Consider the following 24756-nt stretch of genomic DNA (forward strand, 5'->3'; position numbering starts at 1 on the left):
AAGGCCCCAAGGACCCAGAGGGAAGTTAGAATGTTCCTGGGGATGGTAGGTTATTGTCGTCAGTGGATTAGTAACTTTTCTCTGATAGCAAGACCACTGATTAAACTGACAAAGAGTGAGGTAAAAGACCCATTGGAACTAGATGGAGAACAAATGGCAGCATTTGAGGAGCTGAAGGACAGAATGTGTGAAGCCCCTGCTTTGGGTATGCCAGACTATGAAAAAGAGTTTGAGTTGTACTGCAGTGAGAGAAATGGATGTGCACTTTCAGTGTTAATCCAGAAGCATGGACAGCTGAGGAGGCCTATTGCGTACTTCTCATCGACACTTGACCCTGTAGCTGTAGGTTTACCAGGTTGTTTGAAATCTGTAGCTGCAACATGCAGAAGCCTGGAACAGAGTGAGGGAATCATAATGGGATATCCTGTAAGGGTATTCGTACCTCACAATGTGGCAATTCTTTTGACAAGAAGCAGAACCCAGTACATGTCACATAGTCGGCTGACTAAATATGAGAAAGTCATTCTGGGAGCATCAAATGTGACTCTTGAGAGATGTGTGAATGTGAATCCAGCAACATTGTTGCCGGATATTGAAAATGTGGGTGTGAAGACAGAAGATGATCATGATTGTTTGGATGTGCTTGATTACTGTACAAAACCGAGACCAGACATAAGAGATCTTCCATTGCCTGAGAGTGACCATGTGCTGTTTGTGGATGGATCATGTCTGAGAAATGATGATGGTGTGCTGAGTGCAGCATATGCAGTGTGCAAGGTTTCAGAAGTTATGGAAGCATCACCATTGAAAGGGGTGAAATCTGCACAAGTTGCTGAATTGGTGGCATTGACGAAAGCTTGCAAAATTGGGGAAGATCTGAGAGTGACTGTGATGACTGATAGTCAGTATGGATTTGGAGTTGTGCATGATTTTGGCCAGCTTTGGCTACAGAGAGGTTTCTTGACGTCGAGTGGGACTCCAATAAAGAATGCTGAAGTGATTGGAAAATTACTTGAGGCGATACAGCTGCCTAAAGAATTAGCAGTTGTAAAATGTGCTGCTCATGGACAAGGAGATGATTTTGTAACTCTTGGAAACAGATTTTCAAATGACATTGCACAGTATTGTGCGAAAAATAATCACTCGATTAATAGGGAACGAGAAGGGGAAATGTCTTTTTGTTCTGTGATGTTTACTAATGTCCTAGAGACGTGGGATGAAGTGAAAAAGTTGCAGGATGAGGCAGGAAAGGAAGAAAAGAAAGACTGGATGAAGGCAGGTTGTGCCCCAAGAGAAACAGACCATGTTTGGGTCTATAGAGATGGTAGACCAGTCATGCCTAACTCTATGTTGTCGACAATGGCAAGGATGTATCATGGCCAGGGACATTTGGGAAGGGATGCGATGATCAGGTCTTTTAAACAGACATGGTATAATGCAAAGTTCAGGACGATTGCAGAAAGCATCTGTCAAAGATGTTTGATTTGCCAGCAATTTAACACTGGGAAAAAGACAGTGGTGAGTCTGGGAACGATAGGCAGAGAAGGTGGTCCTTTTACGAGAATGCAAATTGATTTCATTGAAATGCCACAAGTGAACAGATTGAGGTATGTTCTAGTGGTAGTCTGCTTGTTCTCAAGATGGGTGGAGGCCTATCCGACTAGGAGAAATGATGGAGTAACAGTGGCAAAGTTACTGTTAAGGGAGTTGATTCCTAGGTACGGGTTTCCAGTAACGATTGAGTCTGATAGAGGTGGACACTTCTATAATGAACTCATGAGTTTAATTTGTGAAGCATTGAGCATACAGCAGAAGCTACATTGTGCATACAGGCCAGAGGCTTCTGGCGTTGTGGAGCAGATGAACGGCACGATCAAGAACAGGATTGGTAAGATGTGTTTAGCCACTGGAATGAAATGGCCTGATGTCTTGCCTCTAGTGTTAATGACTATTAGATCTACTCCAGATAGAACTACTGGTTTGAGTCCACATGAGATTTTGATGGGACGCGCAATGCGACATGCATTTGTGCCTGCCAATAAGTTAATGACAATAACTGATGACATGATTTTGGATTACTGTAAAGGCCTGGCTGACGCAGTTCATTCTGTGTTTCACCAGGTTGGAGAAGACGCTACCACACTTGAAAAGAAGCAAGCTCATGATCTGAGTCCAGGGGACTGGGTGAGGATTAAAGTGCACAGAAGAAGAAATTGCTTGGTTCCAAGGTGGGGAAGTTATTCTGACTACGACAACTGCAGTAAAGTGTGCTGGTGTGAAAAACTGGGTGCATGCAAGTCATACTCTGAGAGTTCCTAATCCAAAAGACGGGACTGGTAAGGAGTATTTTGAAGAGTCAGATTCCAGTGATGATGAAGAAACAGAACCAGTAAGAGAGTCAGAGAAGACTTCAAGAGAACCATTGAGAGTCTCAGAAAAAAGATCAGATTCTGTAAGAGTGTCAGAAGTTCCAACGAGCAGTAGAGAAAACAAAAGAGAAAAGAGCAGTTTCACAGAGACTACTCCTGAGGAGATTGAAGAACCACTTGGGATTACACTTGAAGAAGCAGGGTCAGAAGAAGATAGAGAGGGACAGATTGCGGAAGACCCCCGAGGAGGTGTAGGGAACATTCCTGATAAGCTAGGTGAAGGGACAAGTAGACAGCAAGAAGATTGCGTGTCGGAGACCCGAGGAGGGAAAGAGTTAGGGAAGTCTCAAACAGTGGTGGGAAAGACTGTGGAGCGAAAGAAAACTGCTGAAGAACAAGAGGCATTTGAAACAGAATCGGATGAAAGTGAGAATGAGAAATCAGAGGGTCGAGTTCTGAGAAAGAGAACTTGGATTGGAGAGAGAAATAATAAAGAAACAAGACCGAAAAAGGTTGTGAGAGGAGATCTTTCGCCTAACAACAGGGTAAAGAGGCTGAGATACAGATTGACACGAGCAAATACCTCGAAGGCTGAACAAGTGAATGAGGTGTCGAGTCAGAATCCAGCAAAAGGTGAAAAGAGAAAAGAGTCAAAAGAACAAGAACCAGAGGGGATCAAAAGAATCAGAAAACCTAACCAGAAGTATAGGTCTCCGGAATGGACGTACGTGGCACTGTCTGAAGGTGAAGAGGCAGAAAGTCAAGGAAATCCAGAGGAGACCGTACGAGAAGTGGTTGAGGAGGAAACAGGTGAAATCCTGAAAGTTATCTTGACTGACATTGATGAAAAGTCAGATACTGAGGATATTGTTGGAGATCTAATACAATTTGATGTCGAAGAAGTTGAAGTGAAGAGTGATGAATATCCAAATTGAGTGAACTGAAGGAGTCACTTGGAGAAAAGTGAAGAAAAGAGAAAGTCTGAAATTAAGCTGTTTTGAATAAACCAGTAGTGAAATAAGAGACTAAGTCAAAAGACACGGTCAAAGTAGTAAAATGGCTAACATAGAGAATAATCAAAGTAGATGTGCCTTCTTAAAAAGATGGTGTAGAATGTGCTGCTGCTGCACTGGATTATTAATGCTATTATGGGGTGTTTTAGCTTTATTAGTTACCTTTAGGGTTACATTAGACGCTTTAGGAATACACACTGAGAATTTGACTATTGCAGAGAAGAGTTCGCATAAAGTAGTTCCAACTAGAATTAGCAACACTTACGTACATAAAGATAGGTCAATTAATGATTTTTCTAGCAATGTTTTTTCAAAGTTGTTGTACGAATATGTGAAGACAATGGAAGTTAGGGATTGCTACGTATGTATGCAATTACCTGCATCCGTTTCAGAGGGTGTTACTTATCACCATTTGCCAGCTACGTATGGAATTTCATGTAGTGTATTGAGTAGTGTTTTTTATTTGCTAGGGAAAATAGATTATGAAATGTCTAACAAAGATAACATTTTTGGGCAATTGCCAATGAACAAAAGGCTGAATCCAGCTAAAGATGCTAATATTTTTGGTGAGATTTTTATTGAAAAAGAAGAATTAACATTAGATTACATTTTATGAACAATTTAACCTGCAGTCTGAAAGAAGAGGAGAAGGCTTTCCTAAATATGGTAGAGGAAAGGAGAATGAGCATGTATGAAAAGGCAGGGAAATATAAAATGAGTGAGACAATTTGGGACATTGAGATGGGGAAAGAGTTGAGAAATGGGGCTAGTCCAACTTTAGCTCTAGATGCACCACAGAAGGGTAAGATGTGCATTACGAGAAAGAGATCCCAATATGATACATATTTTGTTGGGACTAGTGAGTGTCATGATACATACTTCATTGCAACAGGATGGGGTTTCAAGGGAGGAGAGGATCCAGTTTTCCCAGGAGTGTATTATGTTTGTGGGAACAAGGCTTATTACAGGTTGCCTGACCATTGGTATGGCACGTGTTATGTGGGCCTGGTCTTTCCAAAGATCTTTCATATAGATAGAATAGAAGATGTAGAACATATTAATTTACTAAAACGTTTTAAGAGAGAAACTTGGTCTGAAATTGTAGGTGATATTTTTGGAGCTTTAATTCCAGCAGTGGGAATTTCTTTAAATGCTCATGGGATTCGGAAACTGTCAACAGTGGTGGATCGTTTATCGACAAGTACCGCTGGAGGGTTTCTTTTGGTGAATACGGAGATGATTGCCGTACGTGCCATGTCTATGCAAAATTGACTTGCCCTTGATATTTTATTGGCCAAAGAGGGTGGGGTCTGTGGAATGCTGAAAGTTCAACATTGTTGCACTTACATTCCTGACGAAAGCAAAGACCTGAAGGTCTATATCAAAAATATTACTGATTTGCATGAAGAATTAAAACCACTGGAAGCTGAAAGTATCTGGACTAAATTAGCTAATAAAGTGATAGCTGTTAAGAGTTTTATTGCTGAGATAGGTAGTACTATTATAGGTAAGATATTGTTTCCTTTAACCTGTATAATTCTTGCTTTGTTGATACTAAGATTGGTGTGTTTGTGTTGTAAAAACAGGGGAGGGAAAAAGAAATGAATCAAAAGAAATATTGAAGGGAGAAATAAAAGGTCAAAAAGAGATCCACAAGAACTAGAATTAGAAGAATTGAGGGAGAGTGTTTACTTTGAAACAAAGAGGGATGATGAAAGAGAGTCTGGTGTGTAGTGTTGTGAAAGGAGAAAAAGACATTTCCAATTTCTCCTAAAATGGGACTAAATTTACAAATTTTTTTTTTTTTTGGGTTGTTTATTTGGTGATAATATCACCAAAGGGGGGATTGCTGGAGCAGAGTTTTCTGTTGAAAATCTATTGGGTTTTTAAGCTCCGGTTTGTCTATATGTCGAAAATTAAAAATATTAATTTGTAACGTTAATTATTTGTTTTGTGTGAATATTCTGATTAATCAATACGAACTAACAAGAGAAAACGACATGTGGGGATGCATTTATGTTGCTTAATAATAATGTGCAGGTTTAATTAAATGAATGTTGCTGAGTGCTGTTTGTTTTAAAGCACAAAAACGCTTTTGAAATAACGTGTACTAATGCTTTTCTGTGTTGCAAAGGCTAGTTAATTACATACACATAAGGGTATTAGTGGGGTTAACACTGTTTAATCACTATGCTGTGGTAACGTTGTTTTTGTCTCTTTTAATTAAGATGGTACGTTTTGGCCTATCGTAAAATGGCTGCCGTTTAAAGCCTGTACTCGAGTAATCGAATTTTGATGAGAAGGCCTTGCTGAACATGGTCGAGAGTCATCTGACCACAGTCTTCGCCTGGTTTAAAAGTTTTCCGTGAGGACAGCAGCTCTGGGCGAGAGTCCAAGTAACCTTGGAGGACAAGGGAGCCACAATGAACTTTGTGATTTCAGTGGTGGTTCCGAGGAACTTTGAGCGTAAAAGAAACATTTTTGAAACTCGAGTTTCCTTCTTCCGTCTTTTTATTTTTGTGATTTTTCTGAGCGGAGATTTTCTAAATGTAGCGATGCTACATCCTTTCCTGCTCACTCTGCTCAGCGGTTCAGCGGATCTTCAGAACATTTTATGTTTCTTTAATATTGCAAGTTTCATTATAAATATTGTTAGCCTAGAGAGGGTCTAAGGCCACTTCTTCCCAAACCTGCGTTGGTGAGGATCGATGCTGTGAGGACGGCGACTTGGGAGACTTCTACTGAGAGACCTGTCCTGACTCATTTATGACATTTAGCTAGAATAGGTAATTATGAGAATAATGATTTTGCTTTGATTGACTTTCATTTGAACTAATTTTAGATAAAAGTACCATTATTTTAAATCCAGTGTTGGTGGTTATTTCTTGTTGTTTATTGAGTACTCTATTTTGATTATTGTTGCTTAGATCATGACTCAGGACAGTATCAAACAGGTCTTATCGACCTCAGTGTAGATACAGGGTGTTTAGGAATTTTCTCTCCGCAGGTTCTATGCTGATAGAGTAATCGAGTGTATGTTAGTGAAATGGGCCCAAGTGTGTGATGAGTGCATGTGCGTGTATCTGTGAAATTACTCTATCCGTGGAAGTAGGGAGAATTTGTATGCCCTGATCTGCACCAATTTCAAGTCTACATCTAGTGCAAGTTAAGGATTTGTTCACTTGAGTCTTATTTAAAACATACAAAAGAGGTGGAATATTAAGTGGAAGTTGTACTGAATCTCAAAAAATCTCCTTCCAGAAGTTACAAAAATCTCCATATCATTTAGAGCAGCTTTTTCCGCCATTAACAAGTTTTCTTATTTAAAAAAAGGCTTAGACAACGGGTTGTAGTTCTACAAAGTGTATTCAAGCATTAGCATTGCAATAGGTCTGGTTTTCATTTTCAGTTAGAAGCCAGCCCTATTGGCTTTGCAAGCATTTTGAATTGGTATTTTGGCAGCCGACTGGTTGCAGGATCACGGAAGCTGGAGGGCACCCTGAATCAGCTGCCAGGTGGCTGAAAGTGGTTACTAGGGGTGCCAAATGGTAATTTCTCTAATGGAAACATAACATAACATCTCTAAAATTTTGTTTGGCTTGCCTGGGGTTGTTCCTCTCCCCAGTGACTCCTCATTACGCTTGGGTTGCTTCCATATTGACATTCATTTGGCGGCCTGTACATGGTGTTACGCAATGGCCATATTCTTTTTTGAGGATGACTATTTTGAATCTGAGCCAGCAGGTTCACTGGAGCAGGAAGTTGTGGAGGCCTTAGATGCAGGGGTGCAACGCTCAGTTAATTTAGCCCTAGTGCGAGCATTTGCACCCCTCAAACGCCACTTAAATTCTCATGCAGCACAACAGACTATGGAGGGCAGTGGAAAGGGGGCAGGGGCAACAAACCCTCATAGATAGGATTTAGCTCGCCTTTCCAGGGCATTGGTGAATGACCACGCCTACACTGCGACAGAGGACACTACGAGCTCCATTCAGGGGGAACATGGAGACTCCTCGTCAGATAAGGATTCGGATCAGGAGAAAGCCCCCAGACCAGCAAAAAAATCCAAAAAGGAACACCACATTGATACCCCTTCACAGCCTAGGCTCCTCAAGTTCGAACCTGCAGACATTGTCCACCCTAATTCCACTGCATGGCTGCCAGCGCAGGAGGTGACAGACTATGTCTAGTCACACCTCCGTCGTCCCTTTGACAAAGACGTCAGGGCACGACTTCGGTCAGAATGTCCAAGACCGGATTTGGTGGCTCGGGTTGCATATTCCCCTGAGGTGGATCCCACTATGTGCACTTATTTGAAATAATATTCGAAGGACCCAAAGAAGGGCATAGACTGCACTTGGCGGTCATGCCAAGATAAGTTGTTAGACTTGTCAGGGCCCCTGACCAAAATTCTGGAGATGGGATTTCATGCCAAGGAATCCAGGGCCCCGGTAGACCGAGATGAACTCATAGGATGGGCGCAGCGGGCAGTATGCCAGCTGAGCAATGCCAACTGCGCCATGTCCAGCGAGAGGAGGAGGTGTATCCTCCTCAAACTGGACCCCAAGTTAGTGGAATTGTCCTCCTTGGAGGCGGGGTCTGTAGCCGAGGGCCTCCTCTTTGGCCAACCTTTCTTGAAGGAGCTCACCAAATTTGTGGCCACGTTCAGTGGCCTGGATAAGGTGCAAGAGTCCCTGAAACGCACCTTCCGGACGGTTTTTACCAGGGCCCGACGAAGTTGAGGTCGGTCGTTTAGCCGAGGATTCAATCAAGACACCCTACGCGACCAACAACACCAGAGAGGGGGGTATCAGGACCCCAACTCCGGAAACTCCTCCTCAACCCCACCGGGAGAGCAAAGAACCGGTTCCGAAGATGCAGATTCGGTGGCAACCAGGGCAACCACCAGGACACCGGAAATACAGGTGAGACTCATCTCGTGTTCGGAGGTGGTGTTGGGGGTTGGATGCAGTCTTTCCTACAGGTCTGACAAACGGTCTGGCAAGATGCTTGGATCTTGGAGACGGTCCAAGGGTACAAACTGGAGCTGTACGACACTCCGCTCAGAGCTCTCTTCTCCCCATACATTTTTCCAGTCAAGAGCAGAGTTTTATCACAGCAGAGATTCAATTTCTCCTGAAGAAAGGAGAAGTCGTGGCCACTCAACTCCACCCTCGGGGTTTTATCAGCAATGTCTTCCTGGTCCAGAAAAAAGGGGGCGGATCCAGGTTAGTTCAACGGGTGGATAATTTACTTTCACTTCAAGATGGAGGGCATCCATCTTTAGCGGGATCTTTTACAGGAAGGGGATTGGATGGTCCGTCTAGACCTGAAAGACGCGTATTTATCCATTCCCATCTATGTCCCACATCGGCGATTTCTTCAGTTTATCTGGCAGGCCACCTGCTACGAATACAAGGTACAAGGTACTCCCCTTTGGATTTTCGTCAGCACCTTGGTGCTTCACAAAACTCCTTCGTCCGGTTATAGAGTCTCGAGAGCGTGTGGGGTTCGCTTGATCATCTACCTGAACGACATCATTATCATGGCTCATTGTCCCCACCTGGTGACCACGCACCTGGAATGTTCCATCAACTTGCTTCAGAGCCTGGGTTTTGTGGTGAATCCTCAGAAGTCCATCCTGTCCCCCACACAATCTATGGAATTTCAGGGTTTTCAGGTCGATTTTCGGAGCTGCCAGCTTCTCCTTCCATCACAAAAGATCAGAGCAATCAAGAAAGACTTGAGGTTGATTGTGAACAGGCAGATTGTATCCTTGGGGTCGATATCCCGAGCATAGGCCTACTGGCCTCTTCGATCCAGGCTATTTTCCCGGGACCCCTTCACTACAGCGCACTCCAACGCTTGAAGATTTAACATCTCCGCAAAGGCCTCGGATATGCCGAACGGAAATCTCTCTCCGAGGAAGCGAGGATGGAAATGTTTTGGTGGCTGGACCACATGGAGTCATGGAATGGCAGAGCCATTTTCGGATCCAGTCCCGAGGTAGTGATCGAATCAGACGCCTGCCGCTGGGGCTGGGGTGCCCGCTGCTGTCCTATTTAGACGGGGGTCATGGTCTCAGGAGGAGCTCTCCCTACTCATCAATTGCCTGGAGCTGTGTGGTAAAGGATGATACAGAGTCCAGCTGTACAAGTAGAATATTTCTTTATTGTAGATTGGTTCTAGGATAGGTGAGTAGGAGAAGGTAGAAGGTACAGATGCAGCCCCACCAGGAGCAGGCTCCTAGCAGCTCAGCCTGAGATGACCAACTGACAATTTAAGCACAGAGAGCCACTCAGGCATTCTATGATGTCATAGTACATTCCAACGGAGCAGTACAATGGAGAATAGTACAGAAGCAGTTTACTACAAACTGCTGGCAGCCTCGTTTGTGATTCACAGTCTCTCCCCCCAGAGAACGGACTGCTGCATCCTCTTGCGGAAGGACAACGTATCGGCAGTCCGATACGTGAACAAATTGGGGAGGACGAGGTCTCGAATTCTTGCAGCGATAGCCAAGGATTTTGGCATTATTGTCTGAGCCACAGAATATCAGTTGTGGCGGAATTCCTACTGGGACGCAGCAACGAGGTGGCAGATTGGCAATTTGGTTACCTATGGAACTTCAGCAATTGGAGGCTTCACCCCTGAGTTTTCCGTATCCTGAATCACTTATGCGGTCCTTGTCAGTTGGATTTGTTTGCGTCATGGCTGAGCAAACAACTCCCGGGCTTTACAGTTGGCGTCCAGACACGGAGGCGAACGCCTCAGACGCATTCAGACATGGTCTTCAGCCCTTTGCTACGCCTTCCCTCCTTTTGTAATGATACCCAGGGTTCTGGCACACACCAGGCGGCAGCGAGCAGAACTGATTCTAGCTACAGTTTCAGGGATAGATGGGAGATCCCAGGCTTTCATGACGTTCATGACTTCATTAAACTGGCATGGTCCACTAACACCCACAAGCGGTATTCATCAGCATGGAAAAAATGGTGTAGCTGGTGTGTTCAATGGGACATTGATCCCACTGCAGCAAATGTCTCCATGGTCATGAATGACTTAGCCTCCCTGGCTTCTTCTGGACTCGCGTACAGAACGGTCAATAACTTGTGATCGGCTATCTCCGCTGGGCATGTTCAGCTGGATAACAAACCAGTAGGAGAACATCCTTTGGTTTGCCAATTGCTTACATGGTTTTGGATGGTAAAGCCTCCGTGTCCTAAATACTCTTTTCTCTGGGACGTTACAATTGTGCTCCAATTCCTCGAAAACTGCCCCGATAACAAGTATCTGTCACGGAAACAGCTTTCAGCCAAACTAGCTATGTTATTTTGCTTGGTCTCTTGCAAGAGAGTTTCGGATATCCGAGCCTTAGATTTGGCAGGACGTCGAATTTCCCCTGAAGGGGTCTCTTTTATTATCTCCAGACGTACCAAGTGCAATGCCACATCAGTGTCTTATCCAGATTTTCCGGATAATCCGAAATTATGTGTGGTTTAATGTGTTAAGGCGTACCAGGTGAGTACAGCTGAATTCCGTTCAAAGATGCATGGCCAACTGTTTATTGCTTTACAAAAACCTTTTTTCCCGGTGACCCCAGCCACCTTATCCCGGTGGGTGCGTTGGCTCTTGAGCAAAGCAGGCATTGATATCTCCAGATTTGGTGCTCATTCTGTTCGAGGTACAATGGCATCTAAGTCATTTTCTCTGGGAGTAAGTCTAACCAATATAATGAGTGCAGCTGATTGGTCGACAGAGTCCACCTTTAAGTCTTTCTATTATAAACCTATTTTAGATGTAGCATCAGTAGTGGTGGCTAAGCTTTGAACAAGCATAATCGGAGCCTCCGGTCCTGACACAGAATTAAAAATTTGCGAACACTCGTGACAAGAATTTTCAATTCTATTAAGGACATGGAAGCGAAGATTTTCCCACAAAGAGTTTATGTATCATGCTGAATCATATGTGATGTCTTTACAAATATGCTGAAAACATTGCATCCTGATTGTTTAAGTCTGCCTATTCCCCCCCGTTTGATGGATTTGATGTTTTACGATATTATCAGGAGTTGCCGTTATTACGAGATATTCTCTTTATTGCAGATGCAAATTGGAAAGTAAGGAGTTTCTCCTTCTTCACTGGATTATTTGGAGTGTCTTCCTTCCTACGAAGTGCTGCAATCACTCACCAGTGGTTCAAAATGCGGGCCCCTTCCCCAAGTTCAGAAGTTTCCTGTTGGACTTCGAGGTGTTTGGTTCTATTGAAGGATTTTTTCCCATCACTGTCACAGTTCAAGAGTGAAGTTTTGTTTAAAGGACGTTGGACTTAATGGTTCACAGATCAGGCAAAGAAAGTGGAAGTGGTTACCTCATTTGGACCTGATATAGGGATAGTCTCTATGGCAGAGGTCTTCAAACTTTTGGATACCGAGACCCCCCTGTCAACATTTTGAGGCGTAAGGACCCCCTCCTGACAAAAATGTCTAAACCGGTTGACTAAATTGCGTGGGATGAAAATGTAAATGAGGTTATGTGATGCCGCGTATTTTGGGATAGCATTGCTTCATTATTTTGATATTTGTTACACAAAGTAACGCTGAGGAAAGATTTCACCCAATCAGTACCCATTTATAACCAAAATACAGCAATTATCAGAAAGATTTCAAGTCAACCTTTGTGAAGGTCCTTCCACTCTGCAGCAATACGTGCTGCCACATTAGAAGCTCACCTGGCCCTGACCGGAAGAAGCAGGGGTCCCTTAAAACCCTGGCGGTTTTGTGTAGAGTTAAGCCATTTACCCATGCAGCTTTCCTCTCACCCCCTCCCTTCCATCCCTCTCTCCTCTCCTAACCCCGGATCCCTCTCTCACTTTGCAGGTCATTTTCTTTCACCCCTTTTTACAACTTCTGAACTCTCCCCATTCAACCTCTCACTTCACCTTTAATCACCTCTTGCCATTCTGTCCTTTCACTGCCCTCATCTCTAACAGTCTCTCACATTTATCTCATGGCCTCTCTGGCCCTGTCACCTCCCGTGCCCCTCAGCACTTCTCATTCACCTCGTCTCTTCATTCAAATTTTTGTCTATTTGTATCTTACACCTCTCCAGTCCCCCCATTCCTCTTTCACATCTCCCCTTTGTTCTAACAGAAGCCCTCACCTTTGGATCACACTCACTTCTTGCGTGTCCACACTTCTCTTCGGCAATTCACATTTCTCCTCATCCCTGACCTCTTCAATCAAATTCTCTCACTCCCTTGCTGTCCTCTCTCATTTTGGGTGCGGATGCAAGTTCAGAATGGTATGAATGAATGTATGATTACTGATGGGCTTGTTTGAGTGAGTTGCATATTGAGTAGTGACGGGGACAGGTGAGTGAAGTGTCAAATGAGTGCAGGATGAGTAGTGTTCTCGTGTGACTGCAGGTTGAGGTATAGTGTGAGCAGGACAAGTGCATTTTGAGTGCAGAGTGATCACTGTGAGTGCAAGGTGAGCGGGTGAATGGTGCAAGTGCATGGTGATCAGTGAGTGCATTGTGATCACTGTGAGTGCAAGGTGAGCGGGTGAATGGTGCAAGTGCATGGTGATCAGTGTGAGTGCATTGTGATCACTGTGAGTGCAGGGTGAGCGTGACAATAAAGGGCGAGAATGAGGAATGAGTTGTCTGAATGCAGGGTGCATTCCCAGACCCATGAAGTAACTCAGCATGTTATTGACGGGGCGTAGACTTTAAGATCTAAGTTAAACTATTGCGGCATTAATCGGGGATCGAGGGAGAAGGAAATAAATAATGTGCTGATCCTGCAACAAACTTCCAGTCCTATGGTTAGGGTTACCAGCAGATTATTTTGATGGCCCTGTCGGTACAAAAAAAAGCAGTCACCTAAAGCGGTATTTTCAGCGCTTATCTGTGCATACTTCCCAGGGCCGGCTTTAGTGCTGGTGGTGCCCTGTGCGACAATGTTTGTTGGTGCCCCCCCAATGACCACCCCCACCACGGATTCTCTCACTAGCACCCTTTAACAGTGACCAAGTCTCCATAACCCCACACTCTCAGATGCATTGAATTAGTTATATAGTGCCACTCATACCAGTGTAGGGTGTCCGTGCACTTTGCATCACACACACATTACACAGAGACAATCATAAGTGTGTAAATCAGTATATAGGAAATGTTACATAAGCCAAAGGACTGAAAGTGTAGGAGTCGCATGTCACCCATACTGGTAGGCAGTATAGTTCAAGAGTGCTTGGTGTGGAGAAGCACAAACTCAGAGTCGAAAAAGACACAGCATAGTTGGGAGTTTCCTTTAATAATAAGAATTGATTTCTAGCCAAATTAACCCTTTTTGCAACATTAATCAATGGTCTAATAAGGTATTCTTTGTAGTGTGCATGCTGTTCTAGGATGAAAGTTAATAGCTCACTATTCTATATCAGGACTTTAAGTTATAAATTGCAAGTAACAAAAGGATGTCTCTTTTGAAAGCAGTAACCTGCTGATCTCTTCACATCATACGCACTCTGTAATCTACTTGGTACATGTTCTTTGCAGCAGGCATATTAACCCTCTGCACTAACTTCACCTAAGTCAAAACCTCAAGTATACAAAACACTGATCTCTCTCCAGGAAGATAATTAATCACACAAGTTATCTTGACATTTATGTGAGGCCTGGTAATTGCCGGGGAAAGAAATGCTGCAGCAGGTGCTTCAAAAGCACAATAAACTTTCACACACGGCGCCCCCAGGAAGCCAACTTTGTATTCCTTTCCATGAAATGCATTCTCACACTACGGCAGTGAATGTAGAATCCAAATGTAAGGAATAGGCACAGTGGGGACCCAGGGGGTACTGGAACCAGCAAAAAAACCTAAGCCTCTGTAACCAGTTTACAAAGGCATGTTAAAATGCAAATGGTCTTTAAAGACCTGTGAAAAAACACGGGGGTGCCAGAGATAGGAATCCAGACACTGCCCAGCTGAGCCCCCAGAAGCTCAAGTTTCACTGCAGCAGCCGGGCTGAGACACAGGACGGGGGAAGTGTGGGGGGGGGGCTGAAGCCCTTGGGCCGGGCAGAAGTGTGACTGGGAAGGCGCGACCCCCTTTGCATCACTCCACGGCCCCCCTGGGGGTCGCGCCCCACAGTTTGAAGACCCCTGCTCTATGGTATGGGGCACCTAGTGCTCCTGAGATTTGCAGTTTTATAAAAAAAGTGTCTTATTATTGGCTGCTGTGTAATAAATGTAAAGAAATGAGAAGCATAATCCTTGCATCCGTGTCCTTAATAGAATTGAAAATTCTTGTCACGGATGTTCGCAAATTTTTTATTTCCTCATTTACTGCAGTCTCCTCAATAGGATGCAAGCGGGCGGGACAAGTGAAAACAAGATGGCCGCGCCCGTGAGCAACCGCATGGGTAAGTTGGCAAGCCGCGATCACGCAGAAAATTCACCGAACGGGCGGGGAAAAAAACTTCCGCGTCTTCGCGATATTTCCGCGTGTTTGCGGAGATTTTTTACATTTTCGCGATAGTTTGCGAACGTGAATTTTGAAAATTCCGCCCACCCCTACCATCCACAAATGATTTATAATGTAACTAAAGTATAATCACCCTTGATACGTTCCCCTTTTGGTGACCCTCAAAACCTTCCATTCACTGCAATGCTTTTTAATGAGGTGCTATCATGTATCTTGGTCCCAAGATGGCTGCCAACACTTCTTGTATGAAGTGCTGACAGCCAATCAGATTTCACAATGAGATGTGTGGTCAGGCTCCGCCCAAATATATAAAGTTATTTTTCCTTTAATATTTAAAAAAATACTGAACGAATTTACACCATTTAACAAAAATGTCGCTTTCTGACCCAAGAGCTACCTTTCTGCCAAATTTGGTGTAATTCCGTTTAGCAGTTTGGGCTTTAGCTTTGTCTAAAGTTTCCTATGGAAATTTACATGGGGAAAACGCATTTTGGGACCCCCCTTTTTTCTCGGCCCCCGCTTGACAAATCACCCCAAAATTTTCAAGACAAGAGCTGACCGGAGACCGGAGACCGGAGTGCCCCACTAGTTTTGAAAATTCCCCGAAGATACGTCAAAAGACGCAAAAGTTATTAGGAAAACAAAAAACACTTTTCCTATGAAAACTAGGTCTTAATTATAACTATCTACTGGCGACCGCCACTAGGTAATTTGTATCATTTTTTTATTTTTTTATATTTAATAATTTAGTAAATGTCATTTTTTGTTATTTGTCGATTTTAATGTTTTATTTGTATATATATTTATTCATATATATATTCTTCATATAGTAGTACATTTAAAAAAACACAAAAAATGTATTATGATATAAAATATATTTTTTAATACTAGTGTTATTTTATGTACATATGTATTTATTAACATACAAACATTATATATTTATGTGTGTTATTAGTTTATGTAAATATATATATATATGTAAAATGTAATGTGACAAATGTATTTAGTTTACATTATAGCAATGTTATATATTACAATATTTAATATTTACTATTTTAAACTATACATTTTTATTCAAAATCTATTTTTTGTATGTTTTTAATGATATTAGTGTTAAACAATATGGTTTTTTTGATATTATTGTACTTACTTTTATAAGAATAGGGAAACAAATTTAGGGGTCTGGTGAAAAGTTTATTTTGTCTGGTCAAATGGTTGTTTAAAATTGGAATACAGGCTGCAGTAGCAAGCTTACACCATGTTTTTAAGTGCTACATTAGTGGGAGGCATTACAGATGCCTCCACCCACTAGTAACATTTAATTGACAGGCCCTGGGTACAGATAGTACCATATACAAGGGACGTATAAGCAAATGAACTGTCCTAATTGGTTGTAGGCCAATTTCACCACGTTCTAGGGCAACAATACAAGCACTTTACACTGGTCAGCAGTGGTAAAGTGCACAGAGTCCTAAAGCACCAAAAAATACATTTAGCAACCAGGAGGGGTATAGACAAAAGGTTTAAGGGAATAGTACATCAGGGATGTTAGGTGTAACATGTGTGCCCCCTATCAAAAGGAGGGAGAATTATCCACCCTCATGGGAGTTCTCATTGCTAAGGCAGAAAAACCTGGAGAGACCATTAGCATTGGCTTGCTCAGTCCCAGGGTGATGTTCCAGTGTAAGGTCAAAATAAAAAAATTAATTCATAGATGTATAGTGAGCACAGATGCCCACAAGGCATCCTGGCACTAAAGCAGGAGGGGAATCAAAACAGGAACCAATCACTGGCTAAAAAGCCAAATCTTATTTTTAGTGGCTGAACTGGCTTTCATTAGAAATTAGCCAAAGAATTCGGGGTAGCGAATTCCAGGCTTTTGGTGGTTAGAGAAGGAAGAGAGCGGCCTCCTGAGTCATTAAATAAAAGCGCAGGGGCCTTCAAAGGTAAGGCCCCCTCCTATCTCAGAGGGTGACTTGGAAAATAATTGCAGTGTCTTTACAAAGATACTAGGTCCAGGAGCTGAGCGGTGACTCCTAGCAGGTGCAGCCGGCACAGGTAACAGTGGTGGGGTGGGGCGGGGGGGGGGGGTTGACAGACGACGGGATAGGGAAAGTAAAATAAATAAATAAATACATAAAACAACTTACCTTGCGCTCGCCGCATCGCCGAGCGATGTGGAGAGCACAGGGTAAGTGGTTTTATTTATTTTTTTATTTTACTTTCCCTATCGTATCCTCTGTCAACTTACCCCCCTTGCCCCACCACATCGCTGTTACCTGTGCCGGCCGTGCCTGCCTCTTAGGGATCAGTACTCACTCCAGCAGAGGCCAGAGCAAAGCTCAGGCTGGTCCAGAAGGTACTGGTCTGCTGACAAGTTAAAGAGAGGCTTCTGGAAGCTTCTTGTGTCCCTGTAGTTGAAACAGGAGGTCAGGCATCTGACTTTCAGAGTCACTTGTGGGGAGCCTGAGTTTGAGGCAAGCAGGTCAAGTCTTCCTTCTGCAGACAGCAGGGCAGTTCTTCTGAACCTTCCACAGGTCCAGGAGAGTTCTGATGAGATGTTCGGAGGGTGCTATTATTATACCAGTGCCAGACTGTGGGAGGGTGATGCTGCTTCTGTGTGACCTTCTACCTTTCCTGGGTTTGGCTCCAAGTCTGGCGTAACACAGGGCAGGCCTAGGTGGGACACTTCATTTGACAGTGGCAGAGGAGGCAGCCTCTGAAGTCGGGAAAGCGGCGGGCACCACTCTTAGGCTGCACTTTGAGGTTCAGCAAGGCTGAATACAACCCTGAGGACATACAGCTCAGGAGAGAACACCATGCCCCAAGGCTCTTTTGTCCCCATGTCTATAATGGCAGAGCCTCTTACAAATATACTGGAGGCCGACCTCATGAAAAGAATGAATTTGCAATGACCAGAGCTTTAAAATGAAAATGTTTGATTGGAAGCCAGTGAAATTCGTTCAATTGTGTTTTAATAGATTGACATCCTAGGAACCCCAAGGATCAGCCTAGCCACAGCATTTTGAATGATTTGCAGGCCGTTGAGCAGGTAGGCGGTCAGACCCTTATAAAGAGCATTTGCGCAGTTCAGTCTGGAGCTGATGGATGCATGCATATTAGTTTTTCATGCATCCATAAAAACAAATTCCAGCATTTTGCTTACAGCTTGAACCAGTGAGAACCATGTCCCTGCCAATGAATATATTTGGGGGTGAAAAGAAAGCTTATTGTCAAATTGAACTGCAAGATTTCTTGCACCTGAAGTTGGGATTGGGACAGGCCCTAGTTCAGAAGGCCACCAGTCATTTGATCAACCATGGACGGAATGCCCAAATGGAAGAATTTTCATCTTAGAAGAGTTACATGTCAAACAATTACTGTTCACCCATTTCACTACCTCCGGAAGATATTTTTTAAATGTAAACTGACCAACAGTTATCTTTTTTCCAAATAAGAGACTAAGCTGGTTTTCGTCTGCTTAGGAGATCACCTGAATGACAAATGTTTGAATGATAGTGGCCAACGGTGCATGTACACATTGAACAGTGTAGGGCTTTACGAAGAACCCTGAGGAACCCTGTGTTTAAGCAGATAAGGGGCAGAGGAAAAGGGCTGTAGAATATTAGATTGTTTCTTATCCTATAAGAAGGACTGAAACCATTTAAGAACAGTCCCCGACCAATAAGTCTGCAAGTCTAGACAACAGTCTTTGATGTGAGAAAGTGTCAAAACAGCCAAAATAACCACCAGGATTAGGGCAGCCATCTGACGCTGATCGAGGCAGGTCTTAACAGATTCAGAAATTGCAAGTATTTTAGAGGCACACGGAAGCAAAGAAATAGGTCTAAAATGTTCCATCTTCAAGGGATCTGACAATGGCTTCTATAAGCAGAGGAATCACTACTGTTTGCTTGCAGCACTTTGGGACAACCCCAGATGATAGAGAAGAATGTTGCTCTGGGTTCTGCCCCTGCAGTATGCCTGTTTTTTTTTTCTTTTCACATCACCCGGTTTCGGACTTTTTACTGTGGGTGAGTCTCCTTACCGGTGTCTCACCCACAGTGATCACATGGCAAATGGACTGTGCATTTTTTTCACCAGTGCCCACCTTTTAAGATAAGGCCGCTGTGATGTAGTAAGGGTAAGGGTCACTTGGCCGGTTACATGTGAGCACTTGTGCACACGTTTGTGCACATGTGTGCAGGCTGCACGTGAGAGACTGCTGTTCTGCCCAGCCCAGTAACAATATACAGGTAGCCTGTCGCAATGGGGACAATGCGGGGTTAGGTATTCACCTGGGATAGGCATTATAAAGGTAGTGTACACTAATAGGGAACGTCAGTGTGCTTTACTGTTTTGCCAGTAGTGGCACCTAAGGATAAAGCTGCTTTAGACTGTAGTTACACTCCCCCTTGGCCTGCAGGTACCATTGACATCTTGAATTGGAGTGTAACCTGTGTGAGAAACCCAACTATGTAACTCCCAAAATTACAGCTGTATACCTTATGGGTCATCCAGAGTTTACATATTTCCCTCGCTCAATTCAGGATCAGTGCACAGGACTTGTGTCACCCTGTGTCACAAAAGGAACAATTAGCAGTACTTTTCCCAGTTCCTGAAGAGGAAAGAGGTGGGGCAGAATGATCCCCATCAATCACTCAGCTGTCACACTGTACCAGGAATGGGTCTGCTCAAGCCAACTGAACAAAGGTGAATACCCAGACAACGTGAACCAAGCCAGAGGGGGGCTCTCTTTAAAATTCTAGTGTGCAAGTCCCAGGCGGGGATGTCAGCGAGTGGTGGAACTGAGACCCCAGGAGCTCATGTGACCAATGGCTCCTGGATGACATCATCTTGGACTGTCCCAGCGTACTGTGCAGGAGGTTTTGGAAATCGGTGGAGAGGTAATGTGGCACCCTAGGATTGGCCAGGTGTGCCTGTCTTCTGGCAGCTTCCTCTCCCCTTTAAAAAATCTTGCGCAAGTGGAAGACTTTCTCTTGCCATCGGATTTTTACACACTTCAGTGTTCGATTGAGGGACTGCCATGGAGGACTGGAAGAAGGAACCAACTGACCCCCTCTCAGTATCAAGGACTCTGCCCAGTTGACACCAGGACCAGTGGGTTTACCCAATGAGGCTGGCCCCCTTACATTCACAGATGACCCATTGGGGAAGCCCTGGAATTTTCTATGCCCACAAACAAAGAACAAAAGGGAAACTGGCAGAGAGGACCAGAAAAAAACTGCATTTTGAGGGCTGCACCACTTTGGAGGTTAGAAGGTTTTATAATGGCATATAGTAGCTCTGTTTGCATTTTCTACGTCAATTGGTATATTTGTACCTTCCCTTCCCCTCCTTCTATTCTCCCTTTTGGTATTTTTTGATTATGTATTTTCTCATTACCTAAGATAATTTTTTCTATGATTTTGCTTACGATATATAATGTTATTTAGGTATTATTGCTTAATCATAATATTTTATGTGCTGTCTATCTTTTTAGTTGTATTTGAACAAAATTCAATAAAATATTTTGAACACAGAAGGTTTGCTGCAAATGCCCCTGGAGAAGAGAGCTCACAGTCAGGAGTAAAACAAGATCAGGATCATTCAAATCAGCTAAAGGTGGGTCTGAGATATCGCATCTGGAAGTTTGGTGACCTTTGGCTCCTTTTCAGCCTCGTGGCTCATGTGGCCTGCAGTCTGACCGGTAAATTCCCACGGGGTGGACAAGGCCCAGTGCAAATAAGCTGTTGGATTGAATGCTGAGGGAGAGAGCATATGTGGGGCCCCCTTTCAGTACTTCCTCTCGCACAGAGACCCCATCCCCTGGGTAGATATCTTGAAGGGGGCTGTGACCCCACCCCCAGACGCTCAAGGGCTCAACCAATGCGAATAAGGAATGTGGCACCTCCCCGAAGTTCTGGAGGATAAGAGAATACCATCCCATTTCCCCTTTAGGAGGCAGGGGAGGCCAGGACCGCATCCCTGTGCCCCATTAATCATATTGAGTATGGGGAGAGTGCCACTGCACCTGTCTCACATGGTCTGATCTTCATGCTCCCCATGTCTGGGGGAGTGGGAGGTGGCCACACACCCTGCACATCTGCCCATGGGAGTAAGTAGACACCAATGGAGGCTGCCGGCTTCCACGAAAGCCCACGATCATGCTGCAGGCGTGCGGAGCCAACGATGACAGCTGGGGGTGGGCTTCCCGAGCTGCCCTCCAACAAGGACAATGTATGGGGTGCCCAGGTGGGACCCGGCACCCCGGTCCTACCCTGAAACATGGTGTGAGACCACAACAAAAGAACCATACACAGAGAAAACATGAAGCATGGTTCTCCCCAGCACAGCGGTATAGCTCCTACTAAGAAATCCACTGTTTCTGTATAAAAATCACCTACAATGTAATGGGGGAACTTATTGTTTTGGCCGCATTTTTGGCCATATCTCCTTTCTGGTGATCAGAACGGTGGGACCCCCACAAATCAACACACAAGGATTCTGCCTTTCTCCTCCGTGGATCTCCTGAGCCCACACTCTAAGTTGGGTGGGGAAACTCCTCTTGATTTTGATTGCATTTTCAGCCACTCCCATGGCTGGAGTTTTGACTCTGCAGCCTGGAGTGTTATGCTGTCTATGGTCCATTTGTATGGTGACAGTCAGAAAGGCCTGAAAAATAATAAATGTAAGGCAAATGTTGTTACACCCTCTACGAGTTAAGTGTTGCAATACAGTGCAGTATCATTTCAATAGGATGCCCTCTAGGGCATGTTTTTATAATGGCAGTGTGGCAAACACAGGTTACTTACGACAATTGCTTTATTGGTTCACCAAATTGATGGCAATGATTACAGCTTGCGGTATGTATGTTTAATTATCCTTAATAAGTGAATTTATGCTGGAGTATTGTTTTGGCAATTGCATCTAGGTACCCAATGATGAGTTTAACATTTAGGTAGTTGCTCTTGAACCATAACAAAGTTACTAAGTTACTAGACTCACTTGATATGCTGATTTGAACCCTTTAGGGGGTCAAAGATAAATACACAATGTCTTGTATGGTATTTTCCATCTGCCAATGTGTTTGTGTGTGTGTGTGTGCGTGCAATAAATGTACTTCTTTATAAAGAAAAGGTACTGACCAGGCAATCATTTATTGAGAATTATGCCAGTGATTGGGGATTACTAGCTCGCACCACCTCCCATGAGTAGGCCTTGGACTGCTCCACTTCACTACCCAGGGGTTTTTGGTTCCCAGTGAGGACAATTGAGAATCTATTACTTGTGATGGCCACACAACTAATAGCTCAATATCCAACAACAGGGATCAAATGGAAAGCCAGATATGCATTGTGAGATCACCTCATGTGATTCTTCTAAAGAGATCTTGTTAAAACTAAGCAGTGCACAGTCAGCTGTTGGAGGAGCCACACTAACAACCTAAGATGGATCCAGCTCAACTTATCCAAATAACTGTTTGAATCTATCCATCTTCTCAAAAAAACAGGTGGGCAAATTGTTACACAGCACTTGCGAAAACAGAATCTTAGAGCTACATTCTATGGAATGAAAAACCTATAGACAATTTTAAATGTTGTCTATACAGTTTTGTCTGCCTCTTTAATTTCAGCTGAAAGAAATTTGGCTTGTGCTATCTTTTTTCAAAATACTTTAAGAGCCTGTTAATAGATAGCCATGTCTTCATAAGTGTAACCAGATATGCATTTCATTTCTAGATGTCTACAAATCTTTTTATCCTATATTAAAGCGAGGGAAAGCCACAGGGTTTAAGCTGAACAGTGGAGAGAGAGAATAACTTGAGACATAGCAGCCTTATCTGCAGTCAAATATAGCCAGCTGGTGACCGAAAGTAAATGCTCCTAATATGGCCCAAAAGTAAAGGATTAGAGGCCTGCAAAGCATTGAGAAACTCAGTTTTATTCACTGGTTTCCAGGAATGCAAAGTTCTTGAATTAACTGGCACAGCAGGACTTTTGACAGGTGTAGGAAAATAAAAAGAGATGAGACAGTGGTCAGGCCAGACCACAGTGAGAGGTGGATTCACCAACACAGAATCCATATTGGAGAATACCAGATCAATAGTGTGACCTGCCAATTCAATTCAATTCATGAAGCTTTATTCGGTTCATAACATGTGATGACCATAAAAGTACACAGCAAAACACAGAGATACAAAGATACAGACTAAAAAGAAACACATTTAAAAAATCATACTTTTCCTATAATAAATAGCTTTACAAATAAAACTTGCAGTATAAAAACATATATCAGGGGAATTCATATTAAAAAGCAACCTCATTGCATCTTCCGTATTAAAAATACCATATTTTAAAAACATGGGTTTTAAAAATGTAATCCTTACATTCAAGAACAGAGTGCAAATAAGCATAAAGTGCATACTGCTGTGTTTGGAGTGTCCGTCGCACGGGCAAGGGCCAACAGGGTATCTTTTTTGTTGGGGGAAGGCCACCAAGACATGCACCATTACTAGCCTTAATCTGGTTAGGACAAATCTATGCGCTGGGCGGGTTACCATGTTCAGGTACTGCTGAAAACCCTCATTTTCAGTGAATTTATTATATAGTTCAACAGTAATAGAGGGACCAGACTCAACTAAACGTTTTTGGGTTCTAGACAACAAAAAGGATTTTTTCATATCATGTTTGACTAGAACTCGTGGGGAATAACAATCTAATAACAAGTTCAACCCAAAAATAGCCTGATATCTCTCGACCACATACTTAAGCCAAGGGATTTTCATACAGTTAACTAATTTAAAACAGTCCTTGATAACAAGTTGGTTGAACTCAGTCTCTTCCTTAAGCCAAATTGCTTTGTAAAGTGACAGGGGTCTAAGGGAAACAAGGTCACTCAAATAGGCAGCCCCGACCTCTTTATGAATTAGCTCTGTTGAGGCAGAAGCGGGAAGACACATTAGTTTCTTGAGGAAGGTGTTTTCTTCCCTCTGAAGACAACCAACGTTAGAATAACCCCACAACCCTGCCCCATATAGGGCAATGGAGACACTTTTGGCCTTATATATCTCCATCATGTCTCTTATTCGTCTATCCCCTATTTTTGCGGCAAATTTAAATATGCCGTAGGAACTTTTGGCCATTTTAGTTCTTACATTTATTAAATCCTGGGCCCAGCTACCATCGTCCGAGAAAGTGACACCCAAATAACAGAAATTTCTTACTTGCTGCACTTTCACTCCTTCTATAAAAAAGGCGTGGTTCTTACTGGGCTTAGGCCCGCAAATCATAATATGAGTTTTACTTTTATTTATCAATAGCTTCCTCTCCCCTATAAATTCGGAAAACCGATCCATCAGGCGCTGCAAACCAATAGGTGTCCGAGATAGGAGCACAGCATCATCCGCATAAAGCAGAACCGGCACACCTATCCCGGTAATCTAAGGAGCATCAGCCTTAACTGTTTTCAGGATGGTTTCCACCCCATTAATAAATAAAATAAACAACAAAGGGGCAAGGACACAGCCCTGTCTAATTCCCCGTTTCACACTATAATTCGGGGTACACTCCCCATTGACCCCATATCGAACGCTTGCTTGCATCTTGTTATATAATCTAGCAAGGAAGAAAATAATTTCCTTAGGGGCGCCTAATTCTAACAAGACTGACCAGAGAAGCGGATGATTAACTAGATCAAAAGCGCTACTTAAATCGGCAAAGCAAAGATACAAATTGCCACGCATAGCCTTGGTATACTTGCCGATTAATAGTTCTAAGTTGAGGCACTGGTCCAAGGTCCCACGGCCCTTTCTAAAACCATATTGGGAGTTGGCAAGAATCCCATTCTCCTCTGCCCACGCTTCCAATCTAAACAGCAACACCCTGCTCATA

This window comes from Triturus cristatus, chromosome 11, assembly GCF_964204655.1.
Source record: "Triturus cristatus chromosome 11, aTriCri1.1, whole genome shotgun sequence".
Lineage (NCBI taxonomy): Eukaryota > Metazoa > Chordata > Amphibia > Caudata > Salamandridae > Triturus > Triturus cristatus.